This window comes from Pseudophryne corroboree, chromosome 4, assembly GCF_028390025.1.
Source record: "Pseudophryne corroboree isolate aPseCor3 chromosome 4, aPseCor3.hap2, whole genome shotgun sequence".
In the NCBI taxonomy this organism is placed as follows: domain Eukaryota; kingdom Metazoa; phylum Chordata; class Amphibia; order Anura; family Myobatrachidae; genus Pseudophryne; species Pseudophryne corroboree.
This window is the reverse complement of record NC_086447.1, coordinates 187,572,599-187,585,249: the sequence shown is the minus strand read 5'-3', so window position 1 is coordinate 187,585,249 and position 12,651 is coordinate 187,572,599. Positions and strand designations below refer to the sequence as shown.

General features: G+C 48.1%; 1 protein-coding gene across 5 annotated transcripts in view; it reads right to left on the bottom strand.

Annotated features, from left to right (window-relative positions):
- Positions 1–12,651, bottom strand: part of PIK3CB (phosphatidylinositol-4,5-bisphosphate 3-kinase catalytic subunit beta) — a 403,067-nt gene that overhangs the window by 226,404 nt on the left and 164,012 nt on the right. The window lies entirely within an intron of this gene.

The window sequence follows — 12,651 nt, the reverse complement described above, 5'->3', positions numbered from 1 at the left end:
CATGACAAAATACGAGGGTGATTCAATAAGTAAGGCAACAAGACCTCTCACGGGTGTAACATTTTCTATTTCATTCTAATTTGCCACCAGGCCAGAACAGGTAGGTCCATGATTCCTCTCACGGCCATTAGACTGCGCCTCATCTCAGGCATTAACCAGCAAAGATGCTAAATGGTGTCTGTGCTACAAAGTACTCCAGTCATTAAAGGTTAAGGAACTATTGACATGGTTTTGTTAATTATGCATTAGCCAGAAGTTGATGAGGTCTTCCTGAAATAGGATGGGCTGAGCATGTACAGAAATAATTGTTGTTTTCCCTCAGTCATTAATGCAATCAGCTTGTGAAACGCACTCTGGTAGAAACAGATACAAAGAACAGAATGTTGTTTGCGGAAACGTACAGATTAGTATTGGCAAAGGGGAGTAGTAGACCACCATGTCCTGAGAGCGGAGTGATCCCTACTGCTGGAAATGTATATGCATAAGAAGGAGAAAGTAAAGATTCATCAACTTTCTGTAGAGTGCAAACTGGGCCTCTTTAAAAAGGTGGATCACAGGGAAGTGAAGAACATGCCTAGGGGACCAGTAAGACTGGGACCCCCCACGTTACAGAGTTGCAGTAGATAAGTTTAGCAACAAGTGGTGCTTGAAGTGAGCACAGTACAACCTTTAACAGGTAGCAGCATCCTGAGTAACGCTGCAGCTCCTGTCCCTAGGACTCATTGTAAGGCTTCTATATACATGCACCCCAGTGCTAACTTCTTTTTTTTCTAGCTACCAGATGATCAGTTTTCTGCACACAAACTGACTGGAGGAGTGCCAGGGCTCTGCAAGGCACCACTAACACTGGTGTATTTAATGCCACCTCTGGTTATTATATTCTGCATTTTTTGAGTAACTCGCACCTTAGCAGAAGAATAATCCAGATACCACCTATTTTTTTTATTTTTTTTTTTTAAGGACAACTGAATATTTTGATAGATTTCTCCAGTGAAAAGATAACACTATAGCAGTTCTCAGGAATACAGCTGCTTCCTGTGGTCAACAACATTTCTGTGGCTTTGCAGTTCAAGTAATCGTACGTACAGTCTAAGCTTCTTGCTATCAAGTTCAGTGTATGAATGAGAAGGGCAGTCACTGGCAAAGTTCATAAATCTAGGCCCTAAAGGATGAACCAGTGACTGCCTATTCCAATGGTTTGCATCTTAAAATGTATTACAATAAATACATAGCCAGTATGTAAAGCAACAATGTGGCACTAGAAGTACATGACTAGTAAATAACCATTTCTCTTTGCAGCATGCAAAGCAAGGATGTTTTATCGCTGAGGGGAGATGTATCAAAGATTGGAGACAGATAAAGTACCAACCAATCAGCACCTGCAATTTTTAAAACTCAGCCTGTAAAATGACAGAAGATTATCTCTCTCTCCAGGCTGGATACATCTCCCCCAGTTTGGGTACACACGGTAAGATATGGCCTTTGTTAAGCTATCCCACAAAATGTATCTTGAAATTCCCTGAGCTCCAGAACAAACAAAAAATAGTGCAAACACATGGTAAGGGTGTGTACACACGGTGAGATAAATCTGAGATTTTGACTATATAGTCAAAATCTTATGAAAAGTTAGTGCATATCTCATGGTGCTAAGCAGCTTGCGATACAGATTCGATCCCGATGCGCGCTCCCGTGGGGTCGGTATCGTAAGGCTAGACAGACTGTGCAGGCAAGTCAATCTTGACTATCTAGTGTACAATCTAGTACAAAGTATAGTCAAAATTGGCACTTAACCAAAATCGTACATAGACAAAATCTGTACAATCTGTGCTATCTGGGCTCTGGGGGAGTTCAAGGGAAATCGCATAGTCAAAATCGAACATAGCAGGGATCTCACCGTGTGTACACACCCTAAGACATAGCAGAAGATTTAGCACAATACATTTAGCAAAAGATATGGCTTCTTTTGCATAATGGGAAGGGATTAAGAGGGGGGGGGGGGGGGGGGGGGGCAGGACTTTAGGGAGGACTGAGAGACTGATGACGCAAATCGGATGCATACACACGGTACGATATGCACTAGATAGTGTACTATCTATCCAAAATGGAGCTGCATGTTCATCCGACATAGAACATCAGATCAACCCGCGGGAATGCACACCGCACTATGGGGGTAATTCAAACTGGATCGCTGCAGCGATCGCAGTCTGAACTTCTTTGTTGAGTGCGTACGCGCACCCTGGGAGCCCAGTGAGATGCTACAAGCATCTCAGGGCTGCGATCGCCTCTGCCTTCGGTCGCGGGGCGGGAGGGTGCGTGCCAACGCATTAAAACGCCGTTGGCAGGGCCCGGTCCAGACAACGCAGGTGTGTCCGAAAAGTTGCGGTGGCTGCGTGATGTCAGGCACAGCCGCTGTGACCCAGGACACAGCAGGTAGCTCCCTGCCAGGGCTCAGGACCTGCGCAGGTAGGGCGCTACTCGGCGGGTGCAAGAGCATCGCTGCCGTGTGGTGCTTTTGTACCCTTGCAGGGGGGGCAGGGCCAGACATGCGGGGCGGACTAGTCCTGTGCTGGGTGTCCCCTGTATGTCTGAGAAACGGATTGTAGATGTGTTACATTAGTGTGTACACGCTGTGCGATATAGTTCATTTTGTCACACTCTAGCCAGACAGTGTGTGATATAGTGCAAAAAAAATTATTTACAAAATTTGCACGTGTACTCCGCTTTAGACATAAACCACTTTATATTTTATAAAACACAAAAACACAACTATAGTCCCCACTAAATGCAATTTTATAGCTGACTATTCACTGGAAGATTCCAAATTGTTTCTTAATGGGCCCGTTACACACACAACGTAGGAGAGTTCTGTAATGGCCGGATCTTTCCTGGGGCTGCTCATCTTCACTGTAATAAACAGCTGATCCATGGGCTATCTTCTAATCCATAATGCGTTTCAGCTCCATTACTCCAACAACGAGCCCTGAGGTTATTTTATTGAAATGCCTAAATGACTTCCTATTAGTGCATAAAGCATTGATTGTAATCACTTACATCCCACAGTTCCCCATAGACCATAGACCTGTACAGTGATCAGTACGCTAAGTATTCTGTCTGTATCCAGAGCCAAAGCTAAAAACAGGGGAAAGGACTAAACAGCACAGACTTATCTATGGATAGTACCTAGTTTACACTACTTCTTTATTTAACCCCCTCAAGGTGATGGCAAAAGACCATAGGGGAGATGTATCATAGCAGCATGGATCGTAACTCTATAGCAATTCCTGTTTCCTCTAATTACCAAGGCGAAGCAGGAAGATATATTGACATGATGTATTACCATCTTGTCTGCCGGAGCGGAGTAGGGGGCCCACAGCGCATCAGCACTGTGACGCCCTGCCCAGCTAGCTCCAAGGTACACGTATGTGCGAGCTCTCACTACTCTCGAGATTTCACATGCAGCCTGGAACCAGAACCGCCGCAGCCGAAGACAGCGCTGTCCCTGGCTGTGATGAATGGGCAACGACACCAGCAGCTGTCGAAACAGATTGTCCTGCACATCGGCATGCTATCTAAGGGGCCACTGTCACTTGCCACATATTACCACTGTCACACATGTGCACCGATACCACTTCTCCCCCATAGTGGAGGATAATACATTTACACCCATAGGAATAAAAATATGGGTGGCACGCCAATATGCAAGGCAATGTAAGGACACTCAGTTGCACTGACCATCAGACACCTGTAGTTATCGATTTCGACAGATGTGGGTGCCGACGCCCTATCTCCACAGCAGGGACAGAGCTGCCCCTGGCTGTGGCGGCTGCTGGCTCTGGGGTGAGCACAGTAGATCTCGCGATAACACGATCCTGGACATGCGCAGTCGAGCCGGACAGAGAGGGAGACAGCGCATCATCACTTGGCTGATGCATTGTGAGACTGACCGGGATCACTGGAGGGGAGAGTTTTCACTCCCCCACTCCAGCACACAACATGTTCTTACATCTCGTCGCTAGTGGTTCCTGCTTCGCCTCGGTAAAGAGGCTAAGCAGGAAGAGACACAGACAGGATCCGTGCCAGTATATTACATCCCCTTTCCCCCTTACAATCAAAACAGTCGTTCAACCTGCCATACCAAACTACAGTACATTATTTATTTGCATTCATTCCAAAATCTACACAATATCATTAGTTTTATCATTTTATACATTAATGAATACACTAGTGAATTTAAGGGATTTTTCTTTTGAGCACTCCATCTCTGATAAGAGACCAGGTTCATGGATAAAACATTAACCCAAATAAATCCACCTTAAAACACCTGCTTTATCAAACGTGGGAGATTCCAGTGACGGAGACAGGAAACACGGAGCATTGAACTCTCAAAGAATTGTAGTAGGGAATGCCGGCGGCCGGGCTCCCGGCGACCAGCATACCGGCGCCGGAATCTCGACCGCCGGCATACCGACAGCTGGGCGAGCGCAAATGAGCCCCTTGCGGGCTTGGTGGCGCGCCACCCAATCTATTCTCCCTCCAGGGGGGTCGTGGACCCCCAAGAGGGAGAAAAAGTGTCGGTATGCAGGCTGTCGGGATTCCGGCGCCGGTATACTGTGCGCCAGGATCCCGACAGCTGGCAAACTGAAGACCACCCCTCTCGAGCATCACTATGCAGAGGTAAAGCTTTTATCATTCAAATATGTACCTTGCAATGTGTCTAGTACAGAGGGAGTTTTTTTACTACTTCATTTAAATCAACAATTTGTCATAAACCAAAGCAAACCATTTAAACAAATACAACACATCACACATTAGGAGACATAAGTACAAATAAAAAATAGGATTTTAGTACCTACCGGTAAATCCTTTTCTCCTAGTCCGTAGAGGATGCTGGGGATTCCAAAAGGACCATGGGGTATAGACGGGATCCGCAGGAGCTTGGGCACACTGAAAAGACTTTGACTGGGTGTGAACTGGCTCCTCCCTCTATGCCCCTCCTCCAGACCTCAGTTATAGGAGCTGTACCCAGGAGAGACGGACATTTCGAGGAAAGGATTTTTGTTTAAACTAAGGGCGAGAAAACCTACCAGCCCACACCACAACATACCGTACAACCGGAGTTTCCAGAAACCAGATAACCGTATGAATTAACAACAGCAACAAGCTGAATACAACTAATACACAACCCGCGTGTAAACCAATTTAACCAGCAATAATACACTGCAAGTAACAGTCCGCACTGGGACGGGCGCCCAGCATCCTCTACGGACTAGGAGAAAAGGATTTACCGGTAGGTACTAAAAAATAAGAATTTACTTACCGATAATTCTATTTCTCGTAGTCCGTAGTGGATGCTGGGGACTCCGTCAGGACCATGGGGGATAGCGGCTCCGCAGGAGACAGGGCACAAAAGTAAAAGCTTTAGGATCAGGTGGTGTGCACTGGCTCCTCCCCCTATGACCCTCCTCCAAGCCTCAGTTAGGATACTGTGCCCGGACGAGCGTACACAATAAGGAAGGATTTTGAATCCCGGGTAAGACTCATACCAGCCACACCAATCACACTGTACAACCTGTGATCTGAACCCAGTTAACAGCATGATAACAGCGGAGCCTCTGAAAAGATGGCTCACAACAATAATAACCCGATTTTTGTAACAATAACTATGTACAAGTATTGCAGACAATCCGCACTTGGGATGGGTGCCCAGCATCCACTACGGACTACGAGAAATAGAATTATCGGTAAGTAAATTCTTATTTTCTCTGACGTCCTAAGTGGATGCTGGGGACTCCGTCAGGACCATGGGGATTATACCAAAGCTCCCAAACGGGCGGGAGAGTGCGGATGACTCTGCAGCACCGAATGAGAGAACTCCAGGTCCTCCTCAGCCAGGGTATCAAATTTGTAGAATTTTTCAACGTGTTTGCCCCTGACCAAGTAGCAGCTCGGCAAAGTTGTAAAGCCGAGACCCCTCGGGCAGCCGCCCAAGATGAGCCCACCTTCCTTGTGGAATGGGCATTTACATATTTTGGCTGTGGCAGGCCTGCCACAGAATGTGCAAGCTGAATTGTACTACACATCCAACTAGCAATCGTCTGCTTAGAAGCAAGAGCACCCAGTTTGTTGGGTGCATACAGGATAACAGCAAGTCAGTTTTCCTGACTCCAGCCATCCTGGAAACCTATATTTTCAGGGCCCTGACAACATCTAGCAACTTGGAGTCCTCCAAGTCCCTAGTAGCCGCAGGTACCACAATAAGCTGGTTCAGGTGAAACGCTGACACCACCTTAGGGAGAAACTGGGGACGAGTCCGCAGCTCTGCCCTGTCCGAATGGACAATCAGATATGGGCTTTTGTGAGACAAAGCCGCCAATTCTGACACTCGCCTGGCCAAGGCCAGGGCCAACAGCATGGTCACTTTCCATGTGAGATATTTCAAATCCACAGATTTGAGCGGTTTAAACCAATGTGATTTGAGGAATCCCAGAACTACGTTGAGATCCCACAGTGCCACTGGAGGCACCAGACATGGTACTTGCTGAAGCAAGTCCCTTCTTAGCGGCAGAGGCCATGAGTCCTCTGTGAGCATTTCTTGAAGTTCCGGGTACCAAGTCCTTCTTGGCCAATCCGGAGCCACGAGTATAGTCCTTACTCCTCTACGTCTTATAATTCTCAGTACCTTGGGTATGAGAAGCAGAGGAGGGAACACATACACCGACTGGTACACCCACGGTGTTACCAGAACGTCCACAGCTATTGCCTGAGGGTCTCTTGACCTGGCGCAATACCTGTCCAGTTTTTTGTTCAGGCGGGACGCCATCATGTCCACCTTTGGTCTTTCCCAACGGTTCACAATCATGTGGAAGACTTCCCGATGAAGTCCCCACTTTCCCGGGTGGAGGTCGTGCCTGCTGAGGAAGTTTGCTTCCCAGTTTTCCACTCCCGGAATGAACACTGCTGACAGTGCTATCACATGATTTTCCGCCCAGCGAAGAATCCTTGCAGTTTCTGCCATTGCCCTCCTGCTTCTTGTGCCGCCCTGTCTGTTTACGTGGGCGACTGCCGTGATGTTGTCCCACTGGATCAATACCGGCTGACCTTGAAGCAGAGGTCTTGCTAAGCTTAGAGCATTGTAAATTGTCCTTAGCTCCAGTATATTTATGTGGAGAGAAGTCTCCAGACTTGATCACACTCCCTGGAAATTTTTTCCCTGTGTGACTGCTCCCCAGCCTCTCAGGCTGGCATCCGTGGTTACCAGGACCCAGTCCTGAATGCCGAATCTGCGGCCCTTTAGTAGATGAGCACTCTGCAGCCACCGCAGAAGAAACACCCTTGTCCTTGGAGACAGGGTTATCCGCTGATGCATCTGAAGATGCGATCCGGACCATTTTTCCAGCAGATCCCACTGAAAAGTTCTTGCGTGAAATCTGCCGAATGGAATCGCTTCGTAAGAAGCCACCATTTTTCCCAGGACCCTTGTGTAATGATGCACTGACACTTTTCCTGGTTTTAGGAGGTTCCTGACTAGCTCGGATAACTCCTTGGCTTTCTTCTCCGGGAGAAACACCCTTTTCTGGACTGTGTCCAGAATCATCCCTAGGAACAGTAGACGTGTCGTCGGAAACAGCTGCGATTTTGGAATATTTAGAATCCACCCGTGCTGTCGTAGAACTACTTGAGATAGTGCTACTCCGACCTCCAACTGTTCTCTGGACCTTGCCCTTATCAGGCGATCGTCCATTTTCTTTGAAGAAGAATCATCATTTCGGCCATTACCTTGGTAAAGACCCGGGGTGCCGTGGACAATCCAAACGGCAGCGTCTGAAACTGATAGTGACAGTTCTGTACCACGAACCTGAGGTACCCTTGGTGAGAAGGGCAAATTGGGACATGGAGGTAAGCATCCCTGATGTCCAGGGACACCATATAGTCCCCTTCTTCCTGGTTCGCTATCACTGCTCTGAGTGACTCCATCTTGATTTGAACCTTTGTATGTAAGTGTTCAAATATTTCAGATTTAGAATAGGTCTCACCGAGCCATCTGGCTTCAGTACCACAATATATTGTGGAATAATACCCCTTTCCTTGTTGTAGGAGGGGTACTTTGATTATCACCTGCTGGGAATACAGCTTGTGAATTGTTTCCAATACTGCCTCCCTGTCGGAGGGAGACGTTGGTAAAGCAAACTTCAGGAACCTGCGAGGGGGAGACGTCTCGAATTTCCAATCTGTACCCCTGGGATACTACTTGTAGGATCCAGGGGTCCACTTGCGAGTGAGCCCACTGCGTGCTGAAACTCTTGAGACGACCCCCCACCGCACCTGTTTGTATGGCCCCAGCGTCATGCTGAGGACTTGGCAGAAGCGGTGGAGGGCTTCTGTTCCTGGGAATTGGCTGCCTGCTGCAGTCTTCTTCCCTTTCCTCTATCCCTGGGCAGATATGACTGGCCTTTTGCCCGCTTGCCCTTATGGGGACGAAAGGACTGAGGCTGAAAAGACGATGTCTTTTTCTGCTGAGATGTGACTTGGGGTAAAAAAGGTGGATTTTCCAGCTGTTGCTGTGGCCACCAGGTCCGATGGACCGACCCCAAATAACTCCTCCCCTTTATACGGCAATACTTCCATGTGCCGTTTGGAATCTGCATCACCTGACCACTGTCGTGTCCATAAACATCTTCTGGCAGATATGGACATCGCACTTACTCTTGATGCCAGAGTGCAAATATCCCTCTGTGCATCTCGCATATATAGAAATGCATCCTTTAAATGCTCTATAGTCAATAAAATACTGTCCCTGTCAAGGGTATCAATATTTTCAGTCAGGGAATCCGACCAAGCCACCCCAGCGCTGCCCATCCAGGCTGAGGTGATCGCTGGTCGCAGTATAACACCAGTATGTGTGTGTATATACTGTTTAGGATATTTTCCAGCCTCCTATCAGTTGGCTCTTTGAGGGCGGCCGTATCTGGAGACGGTAACGCCACTTGTTTTGATAAGCGTGTGAGCGCCTTATCCACCATAAGGGATGTTTCCCAACGCGCCATAACTTCTGGCGGGAAAGGGTATACCGCCAATAATTTTCTATCGGGGGAAACCCACGCATCATCACACACTTCATTTAATTTATCTGATTCAGGAAAAACTACAGGTAGTTTTTTCACACCCCACATAATACCCTTTTTTGTGGTACTTGTAGTATCAGAAATATGTAACACCTCCTTCATTGCCCTTAACATGTAACGTGTGGCCCTAAAGGAAAATACGTTTGTTTCTTCACCGTCGACACTGGAGTCAGTGTCCCTGTCTGTGTCGACCGACTGAGGTAAATGGGCGTTTTAAAGCCCCTGACGGTGTTTGAGACACCTGGACAGGTACTCATTTGTTTGCCGGCCGTCTCATTTAGTCAACCGACCTTGCAGCGTGTTGACATTATCACGTAATTCCCTAAATACGCCATCCATTCCGGTGTCGACTCCCTAGAGAGTGACATCACCATTACAGGCAATTGCTCCGCCTCCTCACCAACATCGTCCTCATACATGTCGACACACACGTACCGACACCCAGCACACACACAGGGAATGCTCTGATAGAGGACAGGACCCCACTAGCCCTTTGGGGAGACAGAGGGAGAGTTTGCCAGCACACACCAAAACGCTATAATTATACAGGGACAACCTTTATATAAGTGTTTTCCCCTTATAGCATCTTAATATATAATCATATCGCCAAATAAGTGCCCCCCCTCTCTGTTTTAACCCTGTTTCTGTAGTGCAGTGCAGGGGAGAGCCTGGGAGCCTTCCCACCAGCAGTTCTGTGAGGGAAAATGGCGCTGTGTGCCGAGGAGAATAGGCCCCGCCCCCTTTTCGGCGGGCTTCTTCTCCCGTTTTTCTGACAACCTGGCAGGGGTTAAATACATCCATATAGCCCCAGAGGCTATATGTGATGTATTTTTAGCCAGTATAGGTATTTTCATTGCTGCCCAGGGCGCCCCCCCCCAGCGCCCTGCACCCTCAGTGACCGTTGGTGTGAAGTGTGCTGAGAGCAATGGCGCACAGCTGCAGTGCTGTGCGCTACCTCATGAAGACTGAGAAGTCTTCAGCCGCCGATTTCTGGACCTCTTCTCTCTTCAGCATCTGCAAGGGGGTCGGCGGCGCGGCTCCGGTGACCCATCCAGGCTGTACCTGTGATCGTCCCTCTGGAGCTAGTGTCCAGTAGCCTAAGAAGCCAATCCATCCTGCACGCAGGTGAGTTCACTTCTTCTCCCCTAAGTCCCTCGTTGCAGTGAGCCTGTTGCCAGCAGGACTCACTGAAAATAAAAAACCTAATAAAACTTTTACTCTAAGCAGCTCTTTAGGAGAGCCACCTAGATTGCACCCTTCTCGGCCGGGCACAAAAACCTAACTGAGGCTTGGAGGAGGGTCATAGGGGGAGGAGCCAGTGCACACCACCTGATCCTAAAGCTTTTACTTTTGTGCCCTGTCTCCTGCGGAGCCGCTATCCCCCATGGTCCTGACGGAGTCCCCAGCATCCACTTAGGACGTCAGAGAAATAAGAATTTACTTACCGATAATTCTATTTCTCGTAGTCCGTAGTGGATGCTGGGGACTCCGTAAGGACCATGGGGAACAGCGGCTCCGCAGGAGACTGGGCACAAAAGTAAAGCTTTAGAACTACCTGGTGTGCACTGGCTCCTCCCCCTATGACCCTCCTCCAAGCCTCAGTTAGGATACTGTGCCCGGACGAGCGTACACAATAAGGAAGGATTTTGAATCCCGGGTAAGACTCATACCAGCCACACCAATCACACCATATAACTTGTGATCTAAACCCAGTTAACAGCATGATAACAGAGGAGCCTCTGAAAAGATGGCTCACAACAATAAGTTAATAACCCGATTTTTTTTTTTTTTTTTTGGTAACAATAACTATGTACCAGTATTGCAGACAATCCGCACTTAGGATGGGCGCCCAGCATCCACTACGGACTACGAGAAATAGAATTATCGGTAAGTAAATTCTTATTTTCTCTGACGTCCTAGTGGATGCTGGGGACTCCGTAAGGACCATGGGGATTATACCAAAGCTCCCAAACGGGCGGGAGAGTGCGGATGACTCTGCAGCACCAAATGAGAGAACTCCAGGTCCTCCTCAGCCAGGGTATCAAATTTGTAGAATTTTACAAACGTATTTGCTCCTGACCAAGTAGCTGCTCGGCAAAGTTGTAAAGCCGAGACCCCTCGGGCAGCCGCCCAAGATGAGCCCACCTTCCTTGTGGAATGGGCTTTTACAGATTTTGTCTGTGGCAGGCCTGCCACAGAATGTGCAAGCTGAATTGTACTACAAATCCAACGAGCAATAGTCTGCTTAGAAGCAGGAGCACCCAGCTTGTTGGGTGCATACAGAATAAACAACGAGTCAGATTTTCTGACTCCAGCCGTCCTGGAAACCTATATTTCCAGGGCCCTGACAACGTCTAGCAACTTGGAGTCCTCCAAGTCCCTAGTAGCCGCAGGCACCACAATAGGTTGATTCAGGTGAAACGCTGAAAACCACCTTAGGGAGAAACTGAGGACAAGTCCTCAATTCCGCCCTGTCCGAATGGAAAATCAGATGAGGGCTTTTACAGGATAAAGCCGCCAATTCTGACACGCACCTGGCCCAGGCCAGGGCCAACAGCATGACCACTTTCCATGTGAGATATTTTAACTCCACATATTTAAGTGGTTCAAACCAATGTGACTTTTGGAACCCAAAACTACATTTAGATCCCAAGGTGCCACTGGAGGCACAAAAGGAGGCTGTATATACAGTACCCCTTTCACAAACGTCTGAACTTCAGGGACTGAATCTAGTTATTTTTGGAAGAAAATTGACAGGGCCGAAATTTGAACCTTAATGGACCCCCATTTCAGGCCCATAGACACTCCTGTTTGCAGGAAATGTAGGAATCGACCCAGTTGAATTTTCTCCGTCGGGCCTTACTGGCCTCGCACCACGCAACATATTTTCGCCAAATGCGGTGATAATGTTTTGCGGTTATATCTTTCCTGGCTTTGATCAGGATAGGAATGACTTCATCCGGAATGCCTTTCTCCTTCAGGATCCGGCGTTCAACCGCCATGCCGTCATACGCAGTCGCGGTAAGTCTTGGAACAGACAGGGTCCTTGCTGGAGCAGGTCCCTTCTTAGAGGTAGAGGCCACGGATCCTTCCGTGAGCATCTCTTGAAGTTCCGGTTACCAAGTCCTTCTTGGCCAATCCGGAGCCCGAATATAGTGCTTACTCCTCTCCATCTTATAATTCTCAGTACCTTGGGTATGAGAGGCAGAGGAGGGAACACATACACTGACTGGTACACCCACTGTGTTACCAGAGCGTCTACAGCTATTGCCGGAGGGTCCCTTGACCCGGCGCAATACTTGTCGAGTTTTATAAACATGTGGAAGACTTCTGGGTGAAGTCCCCACTTGCTGACAGTGCTATCACATGATTTTCCGCCCAGCGAAGAATCCTTGCAGCTTCTGCCATTGCCCTCCTGCTTCTTGTGTCACCCTGTCTGTTTACATGGGTGACTGCCGTGATGTTGTCCGAATGGATCAACTCCGGGTGACCTTGAAGCAGAGGTCTTGCTGAGCTTAGAGCATTGTAA